This window comes from Nomascus leucogenys, chromosome 17 (assembly GCF_006542625.1).
Source record: "Nomascus leucogenys isolate Asia chromosome 17, Asia_NLE_v1, whole genome shotgun sequence".
Classification (NCBI taxonomy): domain Eukaryota; kingdom Metazoa; phylum Chordata; class Mammalia; order Primates; family Hylobatidae; genus Nomascus; species Nomascus leucogenys.
In genome coordinates, this window is record NC_044397.1 from 79,546,215 (window position 1) to 79,568,410 (window position 22,196).

At 39.6% G+C, this 22,196-nt stretch overlaps 1 long non-coding RNA gene across 6 annotated transcripts in view; it reads left to right on the forward strand.

The window, feature by feature from the left end:
• Positions 1-19,827, forward strand: part of LOC105737767 — a 182,704-nt gene extending 162,877 nt beyond the window's left edge. For 4 of the 6 annotated variants that reach the window (XR_004026406.1, XR_004026408.1, XR_004026409.1 and 1 more), the window contains exons 4-5: positions 16,786-16,836; positions 18,417-19,827. This is a non-coding gene — a long non-coding RNA (uncharacterized LOC105737767). The remainder of the gene's footprint in view (positions 1-16,785; positions 16,837-18,416) is intronic. The other 2 variants (XR_004026400.1, XR_004026401.1) reach the window with 1 other exon arrangement.
• Positions 19,828-22,196: the final 2,369 nt, after the last annotated feature.

Sequence of the window (22,196 nt, forward strand, 5' to 3'; positions counted from 1 at the left end):
TCAATTCATTATTCAAATGAGTATTAAATGCTTGCCATTTTTAATATTACGTGAAAGAAGCTTTTATTCTTTCTCCGTTCTTTTTTGACTTTTACAGCTTGGTTAAATATTTTGATGTCTACATAAAACATGTAGACCTAAGAAAGAAGTTCCAGCAAATGCATTGTTTCAGCTAGAAAACATAAAAAGAAATTTGCATGGCAGATTATCTGTCCTGTATTTTTATATTCCTGAGGCAACTGGCTTCTTGGAAACTATGCTTTAAGCTACCTATTGCTTTTGATTTACACTGCAGAGAATTTTGAAAAGTGCTAAATGAAATGGATCAAAAATATTTTAAGTGACTCAAAAATGTGAAGAAATGTAACCTGGAAAAAATGCCTGAATCTGTTCTACTTAAAAAGCTATGTCAAATAGAGGTTTTTGCACTGTTAGTCAAAATGGCCTAGTTAATGAAGTATAGTAGGCAGAAGGAATTAAGCTGTGAATTGGATGGAAAAAATTATACATTTTTTCTTTCTAGTGTAGGAAGCTAACAAATATACATTTAATTCTAGACTATTAGGAGTCATGGTGGGAGTGGAAGGCCCATGGGTGATCTAAAAGAGCACTCGTGCTTATATCATCTTTGGCATGTATATTTGCACACATATGGGGCATTAGTAGGACTGATGAGAAAATACATTATGTTTCAAATAAGAGTTTTACTTTAGAAACTTGATTCTGTGTGACTGGCAAACTGTCTAGTGAGCTCTTCTTCAATCTGTCCAGCTCTCATCCTCTCCCTAGCCTAGAGGTGGATTTATTTCTCATATTGACATAAGACATGCTTGATTGAATTCCTCTATCTCCCTCTCCCTTGCCATCTACCTTGCTCTACTATCTTTGCATCTTATTGGTCTTCCCTGGACAGTCTCTGAGAATGAGGAGAAATGTTCCAGTAATAATAGCTGGTTCTTCCTGAGGGTTTACCCTGAGCTTTTCTATTTACCTTTTCCTAAGCTCTTATACATATTATAGCCCTTCATCTTCCCCATGATCTCATGAGTTTCTATTAATATTCCAATTTAGAGCTGAGAAAACTGAGACACAGAGAAATTAAGCAACTTGCCCAAGGACACAAAGTTTATAAAAGGGTTACTGGGATTTAAACCCAGATAATCTGCTTCCAAAGCATGTGCTTATAACCAGATTTATTACTGCCCCCAACAAAAGGAAAGGCATATATTGGCTGGGAATGAAGACAGGAGTATAATGAAGAGGGTAAAAAGGAGGGGGCCTTTGGGTTCAAATGCTCTGTTTCTTGATCTGGGTGCTGATTTACATGCACCTTGTGGAAAAATCATGGGACTGAATACTTATGCACTTTTATTTATGTGTATTATATTTCAATTATCTTAGGAAAAAGTAAATGAACAAAAATAATTCAGGTATATGTATATGATCAATGATAAGTTGAATGCCCATTGGGCATTCAATAATAATCTTCTTGCTGAAAGAAGATCGATGGAACTGGGCTCACACAGAGGTGGCCTTGTGGGGAAGTTGAAAACATACACCTGGGGTCCAGAATGGGTGTAAGTCTAGGCCCTGCCACTAGTTAATTTTGAAGAAAATAAGTTGATCTCTGTCCATGTCTCAGTTTACTCACCTGTATAACGGGATAGTTTAGTCCTACTTTACATAAAGATTTAGAAGTGAAGTGAAGACAGTCTCCTCTTGTTCGATGCCAGGGGAGCCTTGGTAATTAGAGTGTAGCAGCTGGTGCAGGGAAGGGAACATTGGGCTAGTAACTGTGATCATTTTTCCTAAATAAATAAAGTGTAGGCATTTAAAAGCCATTTTGATGGCAGGATCAAGGTGTGTTTTTTTCTCCAGGTAAAGGCTTTTTCTCTCAAAACAAATTGTATGACCAGATGCGAGGTTAGCCAGCTGACACTAATAAATCCACTGCGTTCACAAGTTCAGAAGGTGCAGACATTAGAAAGAGTACATTTCCTCCTACTCTTCCTTGTAAATCTTGTGTTCCATAAGTAAAATGCAGAAGCAAAAATGAATAAGCCTATGCAATTCCCTAGAGTTTATGACAGAGGCCAAATTCCAGGAAGAAGCAAACCAGTTAAGTTAAATTTCTTGGATTAGATAAGACTGGTTACTGTGTCTATGCATTGGCTTGATGTGTTGTAAACCTGTGAAATCTGAAATCTTTGTTCTCTTTTTTTGCATCCTCCATCACACCGAGCTGGCCCACAAGCATTTATAGGTTACCTACTGTGTGTATTCCTTTTCTGTGCCCTTCCATGCCTGATATCCTGCCCTTGGTCACAAAGACCCATTCTAATTGTGCCAGTGGTGAGTCTGCTTGCCACAATTCTGTCAAACCAGATAAATTTAACATGTCAGGTGACATGTGGAAGAAAAGGCTTTCTGATTTATTAGAGAACTCTTTATGGATAAGAGTTATTTCTCTTGGCCTGATACCTGCTCTCAGAGGCTTGATCACATTTCAAGGCACTGTAGCCACTTCCTTAAATATTCTGGGTTCTCAGATGTTTGAGTGCATGTGTCTCTCTGTGTGTACACATCTGAATATGACTGGAGACCTGGAATGAGGTTGTTGCAAAGTAAGAAAGCAGGGGAAAAGTTAATCCCTACTGTTCTCACTTCAATGACTTTGAGCTTCACTGTTGCTATCTCAGTTGGGGAAGAATTTAGGGTCACATTGCAATTTAAAAAAACTCTTAGTGTAGACAAGTTTGAAAACATCTTACTATTATTTGGGGAGGTGTATAGGAAGCTCTAATTTTTACCTGTTTGTGTTTTCAAATAGGATGCTATTGTATCTTTTTTCCCCTGATGTAGTTATTATTCTTTCTTTAAGAAAAAAAAAGACCTACTGGCATAGGAAGGTCAAATTTGGGGTGATCATTCTCCCTCTAGCTTTTCAGATGTCACAACCAGATGAAGTATAATTTAGGAAGCATGGAGCTGGGTGATGGGTCTTGCAGAGCTTCCTGTCTGTTGAACCTGGAGGAAAGTTTATCCCCAGCAAGGTAATTTATGACACAAGAGTAGCTCAGCTCCCTGCAGGCAGCACAACCTAAGTTCTCCAAGAACTCCTGGTTTATTGGAGAGAACTGTAAGTCTGGAGCCAGGATAAGTTATGGCTTTCCAGTGGCTTTCTCCTTTCTCCTTTTCCTTGTTGTGATATTTATTATTTGTGGATGGGGATGAGAGGGTTCACACTGCCAACTTTTGAACCCTCTCTAAATTCATGGCTCTGAGTTTTGAACCGTCCCTGAACCTTCCTGTATTTGAGTTTCTATTCTCTTAGCATTCTGCAGCTTCCTGTTTTGAATTGAGAAAGGCTTATTTTAAAAGGTGGAAACAATTCCTTAAACATTAAATAGCATTTTTTTAAGTGCAACATATTTTGATGAGCCAAGTGTAAATGAATTGGAAACATATGCTCCAAATTTCTCCAGTTTATGCAGCGAGTTCATGGCTGAATTATTGTTAGGTTTCACTGGATTCAAAGTTGATAAAAAAATGATAGGACAAAGGATGGACAGGCACAGGCACATTCATTCTTCTTTTTTTTTTTTTCTACTGCTTTGTTCCTTCGTTCATGTAAAATGGGCTTTGGTTGAGTTCTAAAAGCTGGAGAGAAGAGGAGGGCTCAGGAGACATTTATAAGTTGGGTTTTGCCAACTAAAAACTCTGTATTAGGAAATAGGGCATTTTGGCTAAAGATTTAAATTCTTGATGTAATGGCTGTAACCTTAGGAGGTAGAAATAACTTTGAAATCTGGGCTTCCTACCTCTCCACTGCCTTGGAGCCTGTCTCATCCCCTTCACACCCGGAGCTCATTTGCTGCTTCCTCCCCAAGCTTCAAGTACTGTCCTTAAGAACCCTGAAAGGTTATTTGGATCTAGAGCTTTCTATGGCCAATTGCCTTAAATATGTCTTTTTGAAAGTAGGCCCTGTGGGTGTTAGAGACAACTCTGCAAAGGTGGCCTAGGAGGAAGCAGAGAAAATCCTCCTCCACAATCCTGCTCTTCTGTGCTCGCCATGCAATGGGTGCCCAAAGCTGCTTCAACCTCAGGAGACCTGTGTGGGAGCACTTCAGGCTTTTAAGGGTCAGAGTGCATGGTACGTGGCTTAAGAGAGGCTCACAGAGTGACAGTCAGGATTGTGTGGCTGGGAGGGAGTAACCATGAGGCCACAAACCGGACTGAGTCAGAGAAGAAATGTTTACTCTTCCTGCTAACATCCTCTAAGACATACTTGGGAAAAAGACTTGCCATTTTTCTGGCTTTGCCCATTTTCCCACCTGAAAAATGATGGGCTCATGATTACCACCCACCTGGTGAGGTGGACGCTGGGGGAATGTGGGAAATTCTGCAGGGAGCTTAGGAATCCCTGGTTTCCAGTTTAGCATCTCTATAAAGCACTAAGCGCCAGTAAAATGCACTTGTAGCATGAGCCAGACGCTATGGGGGAAGCAGGTATATTTTGCATGCAGTGAGCCACCAGCTCAAAATCTGCCTTCTTCTCATTTGTAGAGAGGAAAACACAGTTGTTAAAAGTTACTTTGTGATGACAGAAATGTGCTGAAAAGAAACTGCCAAGAAAACCTCTTTGCCCAGCCCTGGCCCTGGTGTCTCGTGGCCAACTGGGATTATCTAAAGTGGGTGTCCTTAGAGAGGGCAGGCATTCTCTTCCACCACAGACTGTTGAAACCTCCCCATTCAACTGTTTTAAAAGCTGCAGAGAATTAAAAATAGAAGGTTTTCAGAGGGAGGAGAGGACCCTTTGGGGGCACTTTATTTGCTTTGGTTTCTATCTCCCTCCCTGGAATGCAGTAAAAACTTGGAGAAGTCAGCACGCAGAGGTAGCCTTGCAGAGAAACGAAACCCCCTCATGCCACAGTGAAGGCTGAGGGGCTCTTTCTGGGCTCTGGTTTTATAATCATTTCTGTTTATAGTAGGAAAGAAATAACCCCCTTCTTGAATTCAGCACATGGAGCCCTTTCTTCACTGCCCCTCTCCTTATACAAACATCATAGGGCCTACTCCTTCAATGGGTTATTATTGAGCAGCTAATGTTAAATACAGGCAGATGCTGCCCGTTGAATGGGAAGCCTGTGTCGCTCAGGTGGTGAAAGTACCATTCATGCAGAGGAGATGGTGATTGCACATGGTGGCCACCAGAGTCTAGATAGTTGGCTGGATGGGTGGGGAGCAGGATGGCTTCCATGCTTTTTTGAAAGTTCACTAGAGGGTGTGAGGGTGGGGGAGGAGAGGACCCAAAGGCGGTCTGGAGGCCACTGGTCCCTGGAGCACTGAGTTTAGCTGATATCCTGAGGAAATGGGAAGGGAGGATATGATTGGGGTCTGAGAGCCAGCGTTTGGCTAGTTCTTTCTCTTCTCTGTTGTCTGTCTTTCTGTCTTTTGCTCTCTCGGTCTCTTTTCCTCTCACACACACACGGCCTATATTCTCCTTGTTCAGATTATATGAAACACCAGAACCATGACAAGAAAGGAAGAATTCCAAGTGTTACTGTATTGCTTTGTGAAATAATTTTTTATTAGGGATCCCAGTGGGCCATCTACCCCTGGAACTTGAATCCCATTCTCAGAAACCTCTGTGGGGAGAAGGCACAATAAAGAGGAGTAAATAAATACAGAGATGAGGGAACCCTCCAGGAGCCATCCCTGCCCTGGCTCACACAGGTAAGCTGGGCTTCCTCCTACCGCCTTCCTCCTCAGCACCTGCCTGGCACTGATGACGTGGTGCCGTGGCATTGCAGGATGCTGTGGGGCTGTGCCCTGGGGAAGGGGGCTCTCTCCCTTCAGAGGTGGAGCTTTGAGCTGGATCCTCTGGTGACTAGTTGCAGTGGAAGAGGCTTTATGAGAAGCATTCTACCTTTCTTTACCCCACAAGAGTGATTTGAAAATGAAAAAGTTAATGTTTTTGATGCACGCTGTCACACTCAGGTGACAGGCACAGCAACATTACCTTTATTGTTATGGTTACTGCCATGTCCCTGTGTCTTCATTTTTCCCTCTGACATCACAGGGTAAGTATGGTTTCCTTTGGAAAAGACACTGGTACAGACTGCTAATGAGGACATCCATGAGGCCACACTGACAGGCATTTCAGCCACAGGCCATCCTCGTTCTATCACACTTCATTTCATTGCACTTTGCAGATACTGCATTTTTTCACAAATTGGAGATTTGTGGCAACCCTGTGTCCAGCAACTCGGTTGGTGCCATTTTTCCAACAGCATATGCTCACTAGTGTCTGTGTGTCACATTTTGGTAACTCTCACAATATTTCAAACTTTTACGTGATTATTGTATCTGTTTTGGTGATCCGTGATCTTTGATGTCATTATTATCATTGCTTTGAATCATCATGAATTGTGCCCATATAAGATGGTGAACTTCATTGATAAATTCTGTTCTGACTACCCCACTGCCAGCCATTCTGATTGACCCTTCCCCGACTCTCTCCCTCTTCTCAGGCCTCCCTGTTCCCTGAGACACAAAAATATTGAAATTAGGCTAATGAATAACCCTACATTAGCCTCTAAGTGTTCAAGTGAAAGGAAGAGTCACATGTCTCTTTATCAAAAGCTAGAAATGCTTAGGCTTAGTGAGGAAGGCATGCTTAAAGCTGAGATAGGCTGAAAGCTTGGCCTCCCACATCACTCAACCAAGTTGTGAATGCGAAGAAACAGCTCTTGAAGGAAATTAAAAGTGCTACTCCAGTGAACACATGAATGAAAATAAAGTGAAACAGCCTTATTGCTGATAGGGAGAATGTTTGAGTGGTCTGGATAGAAGATCAAACCAGCCACCACATTCCCTTGAACCAAAACCTGATCCAGAGCAAGGCTGTCACTCTTTTCAATTCTATGAAGGCCAAGAGAGGTGAGGGGAACTACAGAAGAAAAGACTGAAGCTAACAGAGACTGGTTCATGAGGTTTAAGATGAGAAGGTGTCTTCGTAACGTAAAAATGCAAGGTGAGCTAGCAAGTGCTGATTCAGGAGCTATAGTAAGTTATCCAGTTCTAGCTAAGATCATTGATGAAGGAGCCTACACCAAACAGATTTTCAGTGTAGATGAAACAGCTTTCTCTTGGAAGAAGATGCCACCTAGCACTTTGAAAGCTAGAGAGATGAAGCCAATGCCTGGCTTCAAAATTTCAAGGAACAGGCTAACTCTCTTGTTAGAGGCTAATGCAACTGGTGACTTGAAATTGAAGCCAATGCTCATTTACCATTCTGAAAATCCCAAGGCCCTTAAGAATTATGCTAAATCTAGTCTGCCTGGGCTCAGTAAATAAAACAACAAAGCCTGGATGACAGCGCATCTGTCTACAGCATGGGTTTACTGAATATTTTAAGCTCACTGTCGAGACCTACTGCTCAGCAAGATGCCTTTCAAAATATTACTGCTCATTGATAATGCATCTGGTCAGCCAAGAGCTCTGATAGAGATGCACAAGATTAGTGCTGTTTTCATGCCTGCTAGTACCACATCCATTCTGCAACCCATGGATCAAGAAGCAATTTCATCTTTCAAGCCTTATCTAGGAAAAACATTTCATAAGGCTATAACTGCAATAGAAAGTGATTCCTCTGAGGGACTGGGGCAAAGTAAATTAAAAACTGTATGGAAAGGATTCACCATTCAGAGGCCATTAAGAGCATTCATGAGTCATAGGAAGAGGTCAAAATATCAACTGTAATGGGGGTTTGAAAGAAGTTGATTCCAACTCTTATAGATGACTTTGGGTGGTTCAAGACTTCCGTGGAGGTAGTCACTGCTGATGTGGTAGAAATAGCAAGAGAACTAGAATTAGAAGTGTACCCTGAAGATGTGAGTGACTTGCTGCAATCTCATGATCAAACTTGAATTGATGAGGAGTTGCTTCTTATGGACGAGCAAAGGAAGTGGCTTCTACTCCTGGTGAAGATGCTGTGAACATTGTTGAAATGACAACAAATAATTTAGAATATTACATAAGCTTAGTTGATAAAGCAGTGGCAGGGTTTGAGAGGACTGACTCCAATTGTGAAAGAAGTTCTACTGTGGGTAAACTGCTATCAAACAGCATCACATGCTACAGAGAAATCTCTTGTGAAAGGAAGAGTTCATCGATGTGGCAAACTTCATTGTTGTGTTATTTTAAGAAATTGTCACAGCCACCCCAACCTTTAGCAACCACCACCCTGATCTGTCACAGCCATCAACACTGAAGCAAGGACCTCCACGACTTATTGCAGGCTCAAACGATCGTTAGCATTTTTATCAATAAGGTGTTTTTAATGAAGGTATGCACATTCTTTTTTAGACATATCCATTTAATAAACTACAGTATAGTATAAACAAAACTTCCGTATGCTGTGGGAAACCAGAACATTTTTGTGTGACTCAGTTCATTGCAGTGACTGGAATTGAACCTGAAATATCTCCGAGGTATGCCTGTATAATTTCCTCGGGCATTGATCATGCTTCATTTTAAAAGGAGGCTATCTGAGAACGTGGCCATCTTGAAAATAAGATAGGGACCAACCTAAAATGTTTTAATTAATATTCCAAACCCTGCAAAGCTTAGCTAGCTTGCCAAAGTTTGATTTCTGTAGACCTGTGCTGTTCAGTAGCCACTGGCCACATGTGGCCAGTAAGGCATATGAACTGTGGCTAGTCTGAATTCAGATGTGCTGTAAGTGTAAAACATCCACTGGCTTTTGAAGACACAGAATGTAAAAAAGAATGTAAAATATCTCATTGATATTTTTTCTCATTGATTATATGTTGAGATAATACTTTGCGTTTAGTTATTTACATATTTTATTAAACTTAACAATTAAATTAACAATTTCTATGTGTTTTAAAATGTGGCTGCTAGAAAATGTAAAATTTATCTATGTGGCTGCATTTGTAGCTTGCATTATATTTCTACCGGACAGCACTGGTATTATAGCCTTTATTAATAGACAGTGGGAGTATTGCTATCTGGAATTCAGTATTTCCTCCCCAATTCACAACATCAAGGATGTGATTGGCCTTAATAGACTCTGCTGTTGTATATATTGCCAGGGAAAATTATGAAGTACTTTGAAATAGATAAAAGAAAAGTGTCCTGTTTAATTAGATGGGTTTTATTGGGGTTACTTCCATGTTTTATTGTTCTTGAGCTATTTTATAGTTTTGCAAGTTGTAGAAACTGGTAATAAGGAAAATAATTCTTATCTATAGATGTCGAATTTATTATACCTGGTTGAATGTAATTGATCATTGCCTGCAGATCCTTTTGCATCTTGTTGTAAATTATTTCTGACATTCCTTATTGCCCATATATGTGTGGATTGTTGAATTCTTCTTTGATCTGATTATAACATCTTATTTATCCTTTATTAATTAATGAGCTGAAAAAAACTTGGAAACAAAGTCATTTTATCTTTTTATAAGCGTCACAATTTTACCTTTTTCCGACGAGATTGGGTGTGTTTGGAGTAGTATGGCTGTAGACAATATTACCTTTTCCAAACAACATTACAGCATGTAGGAATTTATGGTGGTCAAGATTAGCTGACCTGTTCTTCCTTCCTCCCTCCAACTGCTAGCCGTGCCTCTGGGTTGTTATTCAGCTACTTCTGGCACTGCGAGATGGAATATAGAGTGCATATTTCTATAGAAAGTATTTTATCTGATGGTTGTTTGCTGCTTAAACATTATTCATATATAAGGCAAGCTAAACTGTGAGTTGTTTTGAATTTTGTGAGTCAACCAGAGAATCCTCCTATCCAGTGGAATATTTGATTCTAAGAAAAAATGTTCTTCATTTCAAATTATGAAAGAGAAACAGCATATTACTCCTTTGTAAGGCATATACTGTGGATATTGCTCAGGCACCCAGCTGCATAAAGTCCCCAGAGTTTAATGGTAACAGGTGTCTAAAAGAAAGAGAGTTGTTCCTGCTTTTTGTTCTTGTGGTGTTGTTTGTTTGTTTTGCTTCATAAACATTAAAAAAAAAGTCTCATTCTTATTTAACCTTGTCTTTTTCCAATAAGAGCTGGCTTCCTTCAAAGCAAGGTAAGATGAGATGAGCCAGTCACATCAGTATGTATTTAACGATTCCATTCATTCCTGTAAATAGAATTGATTTCAGCAAACATGAGAAAATTAAAAGTATAGAATTGGCAATTTCACATACTGTCCTTTTTTAAAAGTTTGGAAATATTGCACTTAGTATGTATATGTTTGATTTCTTTTCCTCATTAAAAAAAGTTGGCTTTTTTAGTAGAAATATTATTACATTTTGTGAGTATTGGCCTCCAGCATTTAAGTTTTTACAGAACACGAGGACATTTACTGGTCTTTCGTAGCAGGGAAGTATGATTTTTATACATCTGTAATTCTGAAAATGAAACATTCACTCTACTAATGCAGAAGAGTCCGCTTATGAATCATATGTTTTATGGACTTTTTTTAAATATAAAGCAACCATCTTGGCAACTCCATTTAAAGTATACTTATACAATATTATCACCATATAATCTGCCCATATATAATTATTTTCTTTCTTGTTTCTTTGAGAAGTAACATGAGGCTTTATGGCGTGAGTAAAGCCCTTGACTGAGGTATTTTTAATACCATAATTTACCTGGAGATATGATAAAGAAAACCAAAACATATGCCTTTTATAATTTTCAGTCGTTTGAAGTTAATTTTTGACATCTAACTTGGCTATAGCTGCTTTTGATTTTTTATACAAAGAAATGTTTTTAAAATTGTTAACAAAGAAGAATATGAATTTATGCAACTATTTATTTCAGAATAAAATAACATCTTTTTCATAAGTCGATTTAATTAAATGAAAACCTTTGGTAAAATTTGAAAGATCTTTATGTGCTTTTGATGTATCTTATAAAAAGAAGTATTGGTAGCACTTAATTCTCAATGAAACGAGGAAAACAACTGACACATTAAGTCTTCTGTCATTATTCAAAAATAATAGAGTACTGTATTTAAAAAATAAAACCAGGTTTTTATTTGTATAGAAAATTTATTTCTTATAAAAGAGCTTTACTCCTCACCCATTTTCCACAAAAAGAAATTACTATATTCTTTAGCTCTTTCTTTAGCTAGGATTTCTTTAATTAGGATTTTCCTCTCACATTGATTTTACTTGTTTCATTGCTAAGAAAGTGATGACTGATAGTTAAATAAACAGATACAGAGATGTAGATTCTTTCTGGAAAGGAAAGAATTGGGGAATCTTTTCCAGAAAATAGTTTTACTTTTTATTAACTTTATGGCATTTAAAAAATTAATAAAAGGATGATGTCTTTGTCCTTGGCTGACCATTAAGGGCCAAAAAGGTTTAGAAAAAAGGTTACTATTTATTACATATGACTATACTACTCATCGATACTATTGACCATATAAATCATATCACATACTATTTATGACATATGGCTTCATATAAAGGAGAGTCTCCGTTGTTAACATGATCATTATTTATGTGAAAAATAGCTAAGAAAGGGATACATTCAGGAGGCATGGAGTACTTCAGCTATTTTTAATAGCTGAAGTAAATGGGGTTCAGGCAATTCATAAAATGCCTGAATTGGTAGGCAATGTTTTATATTTGCTTTTTGCTTGGAAGAGGAATCTTCATCAGAGTTTCAAAAGTATCCTTGCCCATCTCCCTTAGAAAAAGTTCAGAACTACTTAGCTAGCAGGATTGCTAAACTTGCTGCTTGTCCCTTTAACATATAGATGAAAGTGAACATTTTAAAAAACATCTTACTGTTTTGTCCATAGGATGGCCAGTGCAATCCAAAGACTATACTTTCCATAGAGACTTTTGGCAGTGTAGATAAACTGAAGAAGGCACAGTGCTTTAGCATGCCATCTCTTCTCAAAATCTAAGGCCACGTTTCTTTTGAACACCATGCTGTCTTGCCTCCTGGCCCCCAGTCTTTTCACTCTTTTCCCTCTGAATTAGCTAAAGAAAATTCATGGCACTTCTGGCTTCTAGAGGGATGGATAATTCCAACTCCATAGATAAAAATGCAGTAATGGGATCCATTTAAGAACGCAATCAATGTATGTTCCTATGATGGGTCTGTGTTAGGAATATATTATTAAAGGAGTATTGTGCTATCGATAAGGGGTTTTATTAATTTACAAACTCAGAACTCCAGTATTTCTATCAATAACCATGAGTAAGAAAGTGATAAATCACTTACAATCAACCCTGATGGAGACAATGTTATCAAAGTCTATTTTGCCATGCATAAAATTTATCCATGCTTGACTTTAATTTCTGTTCTTAAAAGCTTTCCCTATATCCTAAAATAAAGGCATGGTTTTATTTGCAAGTGAACAGAAATTGTAGGAAATTGCAAAGCAACCTCTGAATAATGAACATCTTGCCAGGAAAATGTATCTGATCTCTGAGGAAAGGTGTTGGAAGAGATAGGAGACGGCAGGAGGATTGTCTCAAACACAAGTTTGAGTTCTTTTGACAACAATGTCTCCCTGTTTATGAAATATAGAGAATTCTGCTCAAGAAGTGAGAAAGTTTTGGAGACATAATCAGAAAGAGAGAAATGCAGACAAAGAAGTTGTTGAAACTAGCTCACTTCTCATCATGCTGTTTTCAGAATTTTTCTCTTCATCTCGCACTAAAAACAACCCTGTGCAAAAGACAAACCTTTTCCAGATGTTTTGGTGAATTCACTTTTAGTCTCCATGGACAATAATAACCAGTTTTTAAGGCTTTACAGTTTAAAAAGCATGCACTTTTAATATTTACAATAATAACTTTTTTAATGTTTACAAGAATCTCTTAAAATTGCTGTTGTTTTTATTTACTATTATCATACTGACTTTTTCAAATAAGACAACTGAAATTCGGACTCTTTTTAATCATCCAAGTAGTAAGCAGTGGAAGAGGTACTTGAAAATACAAATTATTAAACTCCAAATTCTCTGCCTTTCTTCCTCCTTTTGGATGACAATAGGGTAAAATGAGACAAGCAAGTTTTAATAAATAAATGTTTATTTGCTTTTTTTGAGTAAGAGCTTGGAGAAATCTAATATGTCATTTTGTGTATTCTTAAAAATCCCTTGCTTGAAAAATCTAATGACTTTTATGCCTATGGATTTATATATTATTTGCACCATTTTGAAATATTTAGAAAAGGAGAGAATATAATTATTTGCCGTGAAAATAAACTAACACCATCAGGCCAGGAGTCGATGCCAACCAAAGCATCCTATTGTCCCATACGCTGTTGCTGGCATTGATGAAAGTTGAGGATTGGAAGAAGTGGAATCAGCCAGCCTCATGTAGATTTTAGCTGGAATCTGTGCTGTTCCTCCAGGGTGCACCAGGGGCCTTCCTCCTCCCCTCACTTTCTTTCATTCCCCACTCAGTAGCTTCAGAGGTTGACAAGAATTCGGCTCAGGCAGGCAAATGTCGGTTTATAACATGAACACTGACCATTTCTATCTTACAATTGAGAGAGGGGAAGCAAAGAGAGGTTGCCAGACATCTACAGTAAATCAAAAGAGGATGTCGGGATCTTTCCATGATGCCAAGTGCTTGCTACCGACGGCTTTTTCTCCTGAAGTAACTTTTAGCTAAATTTATAGATTTTCAGAGGAAAGAATCCCTGTGGCCATGTTTTCCCCCAAAGATCAGGCTCCCTTTCCACCTCAGAATGGCTTCTCACAAATACAGTAGTTTTTCAACAACAGATGGGTCTAAGTTGAAAGAGACCTTGTCATTTGTCCAGTGGCATGAGGACTTCTTCAAATGCACATGTGGTTCTGATGGTCACGGAGGGACCACACGACTTTGATGCACTTCCTCTTTAATGGGCCAGCTCTTCATCAGCCCTGATGTTCAGGCGCCCATGTTTAAGATGCAGGCCTCCGGTAAGACCAGCATGAGTGCCACAGAGCTTTGTGGAGACTCGCCAATATAACAGGCCAGCATTTGGGAGAGGGTAGCGATTATGTGATTTCAATTTCATACCATCTGTCCCCACATTTCTTTCACTACCAGGCTGGCCACTGGCTTTGGAGGACAGTCAAAATCCACGGCTCTGGAATACTCTGTATGGAGTTCAAAGGAACAGGCATCCCTGTGAACTCCAAGGCTGGTTGTTGCCATGGGGAAGTGGACCAAGATCGCTGGCTTCCAGCAAGATATGTACTTGAAAGTCCTAATGAAAGCGTGTTAAGCCCTCCGAAGCTGGCTATGTGTCTAGAGCTTGGCCAAGAGATGTCAGATAGCTCCACGGGCAAGAGAGAACATAAGCAACTGAGGAAAAGGGAGGAAGAGACACGCTGACGTTCTTCTCAACAGGAACATAGTTTCTTCTTGGGAGTCCATCAGCCTCATCGTTTATTATCAGACTGTAACCACCCTTCATCCTCTTTCTCCAGCAGGATCTCATCATTCCAATAAGAACCTAAATCATAAAGCAAAAACAAGAATAATATGGCTTTTTTTTTTTTTGCTAGAAGGTCAGAGTTTCTTCTTTTTTTTTTTTTTAAATGTTGGCTCATTTTATACAGGCTCTTGAATGACTATTTTCTTTTCTCCTAGGCAATCTGGATTAATTGGTACAGTAAAGGTCTGGAAGCCCTAAAACGTTGAGTCAATTCCTAACTCCGACACAAAGAAGCTAAACAACCTGCAAGAGAATATGTAAAAATACCAACCACAATTTTCCTATCTGCAAAATAGAGTAGGGGTGCCACTGGGCAGCATTTTAAAAACCTTGTGTTCCTTATGCTAATTATTCACCCTTTGGCATTCCAGATCATGCCTCTGGATATCAGTAGCTTGATTGCCAATGGGATGATGATACTGGTTTCACTTTTAAATATGGGTTTCAAAAGTATCAGTTTTCACAGTAGTCAGAGAAACAGAATATTGGATGTGGGAAAAAAAACCTCAGGCGGAAATCCAGATGTCAATTTCTCTCATTTCACAATGAGGAAGCAGAGGCCCAGAGTGGTGAGTGACCTGTCCAAGGCCACAGTCAGAGTTAGAGCTGTGCCAGGCCCAGGACGCGGGGCTTTCCTTTTGATCAACATCACGTTTCCTAAACTGGCTTGCCTTTTATATGCCTGCTTTCCATGATGATTTCTGGGGAAAGGATTTCTCATGACATGGATTTTTCATGGCTCTAGATGGGTGATTTGGGGCAACGTAGAAGGGCGCCTTTTGATCTAGCTGCTTCCGCATCAAGTACAACGCTCCTTCCTCGATGGCAGAATGGCCGGCCTCTCCTATCAGTCGCTGAAGTCTTAGAAGACATGAAAATAAACAAAGCCTGACAACTCCGTTCCCTGTGTTATGACCTGTTCACCTCTCCTGCCACTTCCAACTTCACTTCTCCCTGAGTAGCCCCCATGTTATTTAAGTCAGCAGGGCTTTCAGAAGTCCGGCAGTGCCGAGGCTGCCAGAAGGAACACTTGCGTGGCAGGCGCATGTGGGTCTGAGCTCTTTAAACTCTGGGTCATGACTGGCATAGAAGGGGCTCCTGCTGCTCTTCAAATCGCTCTTGGCCTTGAAACTTCCTTCCAGTGGTTCCCTCCCTTATATTTAACCACTTGATGCCCTGGAATCACCGAGGGTCTCACTCTGATAAATATTATTTTTTGAAGCACTCAGGAGTCTACTTTATTCTGGAATGTTCCAATAGGCAGCTTTAACAAAAATATGGGTGACTTCTTGAAAAAAGTGTAAGCCCAACTTAAAGTTGACTGTGAATGACAATAGGAATCTGACCTCCAATTCATTAAAAAATACTCATATGTTCGCAGAAGGTTGTTTCATAATAGCTGCAAATTGGAAGTGACCCAAATGAATGTCTATCAGTGGATGCCTGGGTGAACAAAATATGGTATATCTACACAATGGAATATTAACTTACAATGAAAAAAAGTATTGCTACATGCTACGTGAACACATCTCAAAGTTACACAAAATAAAAAGATCAGATCACATATTGTATGATTCCATGTATATAAAATGTCCAGAAAAAGCAAATCTGTAGCAACAGAAAAATTAGTGACTGCCATGGGCCAGAGGTGGGAAGAGGGAATAACTACAAATGGGCATGAGGTTTATTTTGGGGGTGATGGAATTGCTCTAAAATTAGATTGCAGTGATGGTTGCACAACTCCGAATATTTATGAAAAAAATCATTGAGTTTTGACTTCAAAAGAGTGAGTTTCATGGTATGTAAATAGTACCTCCACAAAGCTGTGCAAATGAACAACCATGCAGCAGAGGCACCAGCTCCTAGCAGGAAGGAGATCTTCGGAGTAGAGGGATGTCTGGTGTGTTTGGACCAACAGACGAATTCAGCCACACAGTTTCCCTCACCCTGACTGCTCCTCATGAAGGGCGACCTTCAAGTCCAGGCAGGAGCCCTTGACATGATGCAACGATTTATTAAATAGACAGGCTGCCCTTACGAGGTGAAGTCTGACAAAGCCTCAGTTCAGGGACATCTGCATTCAAAGTGAAAAACCGATGGCAGCCGCAACGATTTAGATCTGCAATTAAGACATTTAAAGTGTTTAGGGCTGACAAGGAGTTAAAGTAAACGTTGATTCAGTTGTAAAGTCTTTAAAGATTTAGGCTTGCAAAAGGGCCTTGCACAACTGTAGGATTTTATTTATTTATGCATTGTTATTGACTTTAAAATATTCTTTTTTCTCCCCTCAGAGCACTTTTCCAACCAGCAGTGGGGCCCTTAGCAGGGGAGACTGGAAACAGGTTTGAATAATGCATTCAAGATAATTTTCAAAAAATCACCATTTAACGAGTACCATATTCCCTCCAATTTTCCCTTACATATGATTCACCATTTTGAAAATACTGATGTATAAAGAATGCATTGAATGTGGCAAAAGTTGAAGATAGCCCCTGTGGATAAGACCTAATGGACACCATCCTGAAATAATACATACAGCTCAACCCCCAGACATGTGTCTTTAATTTAAAATAATTCAGCAATCATGTTCAACCAGAAACTGATTACACAAAATGGGACTTTTTAACTCCCAGTCTTGGATCAAATTTTGAGGCTACAAAAAAGCAGGGCGTGGCAAAGATAATATGTGCCATGTTTATATATTCCAGATATGGTGATTAAATGATCCACACATGGGCTGGGCGGGGTGGCTCATGCCTGTAATCTCAGCACTTTGGGAGGCTGAGGCAGTTGGATCACCTGAGGTCAGAAGTTCGAGACCAGCCTGACCAACATGGAGAAACCCCGTCTCTACTAAAAATACAAAATTAGCTGGGCATGGTGGTGCATGCCTGTAATCCCAGCTACTCAGGGGGCTGAGGCAGGAGAATCACTTGAACCCAGGAGGTGGAGGTTGTGGTGAGTCGAGATTGTGCCATTGCACTCCAGCCTGGGCAACAAGAGCAAAACTCAGTCTCAAAACAAACAAACAAACAAAAAAACAAAGATCCACACACAAATTTAACTGTTTCTTTGAGCTTATCAAGGCACCTAGTGCCATTTTCCACCTGTAAATATTTACCTTCCTTTAAGAGAACTTGAGTGAAAGTCCTGACTGGGATGCAAAAGAAAAATTGCTGAACATAAATTAAGTCTCTGTCAGAATATTATGGCGTTCAAACCACTGAACTATAATCTTATTCCCTGCTTTCTCAGAGGCTCAGGAGGGAAGGAGGCTGAACAGAGTTAGCTCTCTTGGGATGGCACAGGGGACCCAGTACAGGGCCCAGATATCCACTGTGGTTCTTGCAAGTGCTTGGCTTCCCTTTGATCTTTTGTTTTGTTGCTGGCTGCTGCCTTCTCTTCTCACCTGTGATGACGTGGGTCCCCTTCCATACAGGAAGTAGAGCCCCTGCCTGTATTGTGATTTCTGAGATGTGAGGAGGTCTCCAATCCTTCTTCTTGATAGGATCCCCAATACTTGAAGTGCCGACATTATTAAGTACTTATTTCTTCAAATCCTTGTGATCAGAAGTAGTGGATATAGTGTTTGGTGAATACCAAGCAACAGTCTCTAGGGATAAGATTCCAGATAAAACACAAAACACCCAGTTCAATTTGAGTTTCAAATAAATTACAAACATTGAGTGCATCACTAGAAGAAGAATGATGAGTCAGTTAATTTTACTCAACAAATGTTATAAAAGCTCGCCCCCCAAGATGGGATGCTCTAAAAATTAGGCACCATAAACCTGGACATACTAGAAATAAAGCTTTGTGTTGGTATGCTTTGTTTTAAAATAAATGGACGTATTTAGAATGGATGGTTTTCTTTTCATGTTGATAATGTTTCTGCTTTTCCTTTTGTTCCTTTTGTTTACAGATCCTTTATGCATTGAAAGAAGAAAGTAGAACCGTTTCTGGGTCCCAGCTCTGGGAAGAGCTCCTGTTGCTGTGGATTCTGACTTCTGGGTCTTGGCGCAGGGTGTGGCCAGCAAGCTAAGCTGTCCTGAGGGTGTGCTGGGCCAGGGGCTGAAGACAGTGTTGGAGCATCCACAGACTGGTTTGTCTCAAGAAGCATGTTACTAAATATGAAATAGCAAAATCTGCAAGTGGGTTTACTCTTCCCCCCATAGATTAGAATGGATTCAATGTTATCCCTTTATTAGCTTCATTTTAATCACTTGCATAGCAAGTAGGACAGAAAGGTGGCTTGAAAGTCAATTATGTGAGAATTCCAGATAAATTGACTTTGCTCACAACAATCTGTTATTCATGTGACTATCAACTGTCATGTGTGCTGGGGCAAAAAAAGAAGATTAAGATTCACTGGTCTCAGATAGTTCTAGGAGGGGAAACCCAGGATTGAACTTTTTCAGCCTTCTATGATAAAATTTCCTGCTCTGTGGGTGCACCAAAGCTTTTATCAGTTTCCTAAACTCCCATATTCAAGAAGAGAAGCTATTTTCTCTTCTTTCTCATCCTTCCTTGACAAAGCAAAACGTATTTTCATTGTCTACTCGGTGTCATCCATGCTTGGTTCCTGTCCTCAAAGAGCTTATAGTTCAAATAAAGGAGAGGGAGCATTTTACAAGGAAATTAAAGGTAAAAGATTCTGAAAGCCAGTTAAAAAAGGTCGTGAGGGAGGGGTCTGGGAAAAGCTGAGTAGGGGTGAAAGGGTACGAAACATTATGGAAGGAGAACAGGGGAGCACCCTGACTACTGGGTGGAAACACCAATCAGTGGGTAGAAACCACACAGCGGTAACACTGATCAGTGGGTAGAAACCAATGACAGCAGGTATATGAGGCATGGAACACTTGGCTTATTGTAAAGTTTTCAAAATATGTGGTCCTTTCTATCCAGCAGGGGATGGGAGTTGTCTTTGTATATCAACCATGGAAGGGCTGTTTTGGTTCATCATTCTGTGGTCTACCTGAGTAGACCTGATGCAGCTGTGTTTCTGAGGAAAGGAAGAACAGCTTTTGTTTTGTGATATTTAATGGTAGATGTAGTGCCATGGAATGACGCAGATTTCATTCAGATATTCTTGGATCTTGGCCCCAGGACTCACTCATTCTTCCCTATGTGAGCATTGGTAGTTACAGGTTTTACCCTTCCTTTAATTGTAAGTCTTTTGAAGGCAAAAACTGTATCCAATTTGTCACTGTCTCCTAACAGTACTTAGCAGTTTGATGCATCATAGGGAGTTTGTAAATGCTTGGATGAATAAAGGGAAAACAAAAACAACAACAAACCTTTATTTTGCTTTAATAAAAATATTTTAACTAGTTTCCACTGGCATGTGGTAGATATATTCCAAGAAACAGTCTCTTCAAATGATGGCTTCAATAATCGATGAAAAATCAATTTCCTAATGAATTATTTTGTAGAAAGCACCACACACACACACACACACACACACATCCAACATCAATAAAAAAGTCATTTGTGATTTTAAGAACTATAGGATAATAATAGGTAATCCATGTGAAGTTAGGACAGCTTGTAAGGCCAGGGAGGGCACGAGGAAATGAAACACACAGATCATCTTCAAACCACAGAAGCTCAGACTTCTCTTGCTCTGAAAGTTGACGATCAGTGAAAAGCCCACTGAGAGCTGAGTTTTACCTCCTCTTCTGTATAATCCCTTTTCTGGTGAAAGCAGAGATGTCATGGACAATGTAGGATTTCATCAAATCTGAGAGGCCATTGATTGTAAGATGGCATTGTTTTAGGTATCACTAAGAAAGAAAAAAAAGCCTTGTCAAGTAAACTCCCCAAATTCAGAGACATTCAAATGTTGAAAAATAACTGTTTCAGAATCTATGAAATACAGACAATTCTCCCTAATGCTTGGCCCAGGGCTTTGCATACCACAGGTGGTCAATAAGCATTTGTTGAATGAGTGAATAATGTTGACAAGCAGAAATGCCTGGTTTATAATGCCTAGAGCTCATCACTGAGAACAGTGGGCTAGATCCCTTCTTGATGTTTTAAGTAATCACTGAGAGAATGGGTGGGCAATTGCTCTTCTGATTGCTAAGAACAAAACAAAACACAAAGCTGATAAAAAACAGAGTTGCAGAACTGCATCCTGTTGATGTACTCCCAGAGGAGTCGGGCCTGGAGTACTGTTCAGTAAGAAATAGTGACTTTTGCATCCTCGCCATCCCAGTCATACAGGGGCTTTTCTCCGAATAATCAAAGAAGGGATTATTTTGTGTAAGAATGGACAAATGAGTGTGTGAGTTTGTGTAGGGCAAGGAAGGCAGGTAGATAGAAATACATAAAAGAGTAAAAAATTCCTTAAAAAAAGCTCACTGGGTTTAACACGTGCATCATTCACACATCAGAAAACAGTATACACTTGTGACTCTGTACCCACAGAACTCAGAACTGCAGCTTGCAACTCCGTGTCTCCTCACAGTGATAAATATGGGCAATATTAATGTCATCTTCTTTTTTTTTTTTTTTTTTTTTGAGACGGAGTCTTGCTCTGTCACCCAGGCTGGAGTGCAGTGGCGCAATCTCGGCTCACTGCAAGCTCCGCCTCCCGGGTTCATGCCATTCTCCTGCCTCAGCCTCTCCAAGTAGCTGGGACTACAGGTGCCCGCCACCACACCCGGCTAATTTTTTTGTATTTTTAGTAGAGACGGGGTTTCACCGTGGTCTCGATCTCCTGACTTCTAAGCCCCCAAAAATATAGCTGACTGTGTTCAACAGAGCTGGTCAGACGGCTGCAGATAAATCATATTCAGAGCAGAACTCCATGTACACATAATCTTTGGGGTATTTGCAAAGTCTAGGGGCATGCAGTGACAGATCTGGATTACTGATATCACTTTGTAGCCTGTCCTACTTGAGTTTTTTTTTTTCCTACCAGTAATAAGGATGGATTCTCTGACATTGACCTCCTTATACATTGGCTTCTAGTTCATCTTTCCAGAGGTGCCACCAGAGAACCAAGAAGCAATTTCAATTAAGAGTACACTTAAGGAACATACCTTTTGAAATATTATTTTTTAGTTTTTACTCATTTTCAATAATGGTTGTGCAAGACCCTCTTAAGACCATTTCAATTTTCAGGAGGTTACTGCAAGAGTCTCACCGGGCTTATCTGACTGCGTTAAACAAAGGCAGAGCTTAAGAATTTGATCACTGCTAGGCTCTTTAACAGGAGGATCTGTACCTGATTCCTGGGGGTATTTCTGTGGGACCTGGCACAGGTTTTTGAACCTAGTATCTGCTCAACTGAAATGTACTAAGTAAATGAATAATGAATAAATGATGCTAAGAAGCACAAGCCTCTTGGTACCACTGTAGCAATTAAAGACTTTTAGAGTATATAAATTTTTCTTCCTAAAATGCATTCTGAGGAGAGTAGATAGGTATTAATGCAAGAAAACGAACACGAGTCCAAAAAAAAATTGTTGAGCATTAGTGGATTCAGCAAGGATTTTTAATCTCTTTTTCTTAGATTCCCCTGAAAGAATTTTGAAACTATGGACCCTGTCACACTTTTAAGTTAGCATCTAAATTTTTTAAATCACAAGTTGTAAGAGTTACAAAGGACGCAATTTCTGGCATATTTGACAGTTACAAAGGACGCAATCTCTGGCACATTTCTACTGTTATATCACTCTTTTATTTTTTTATTTTT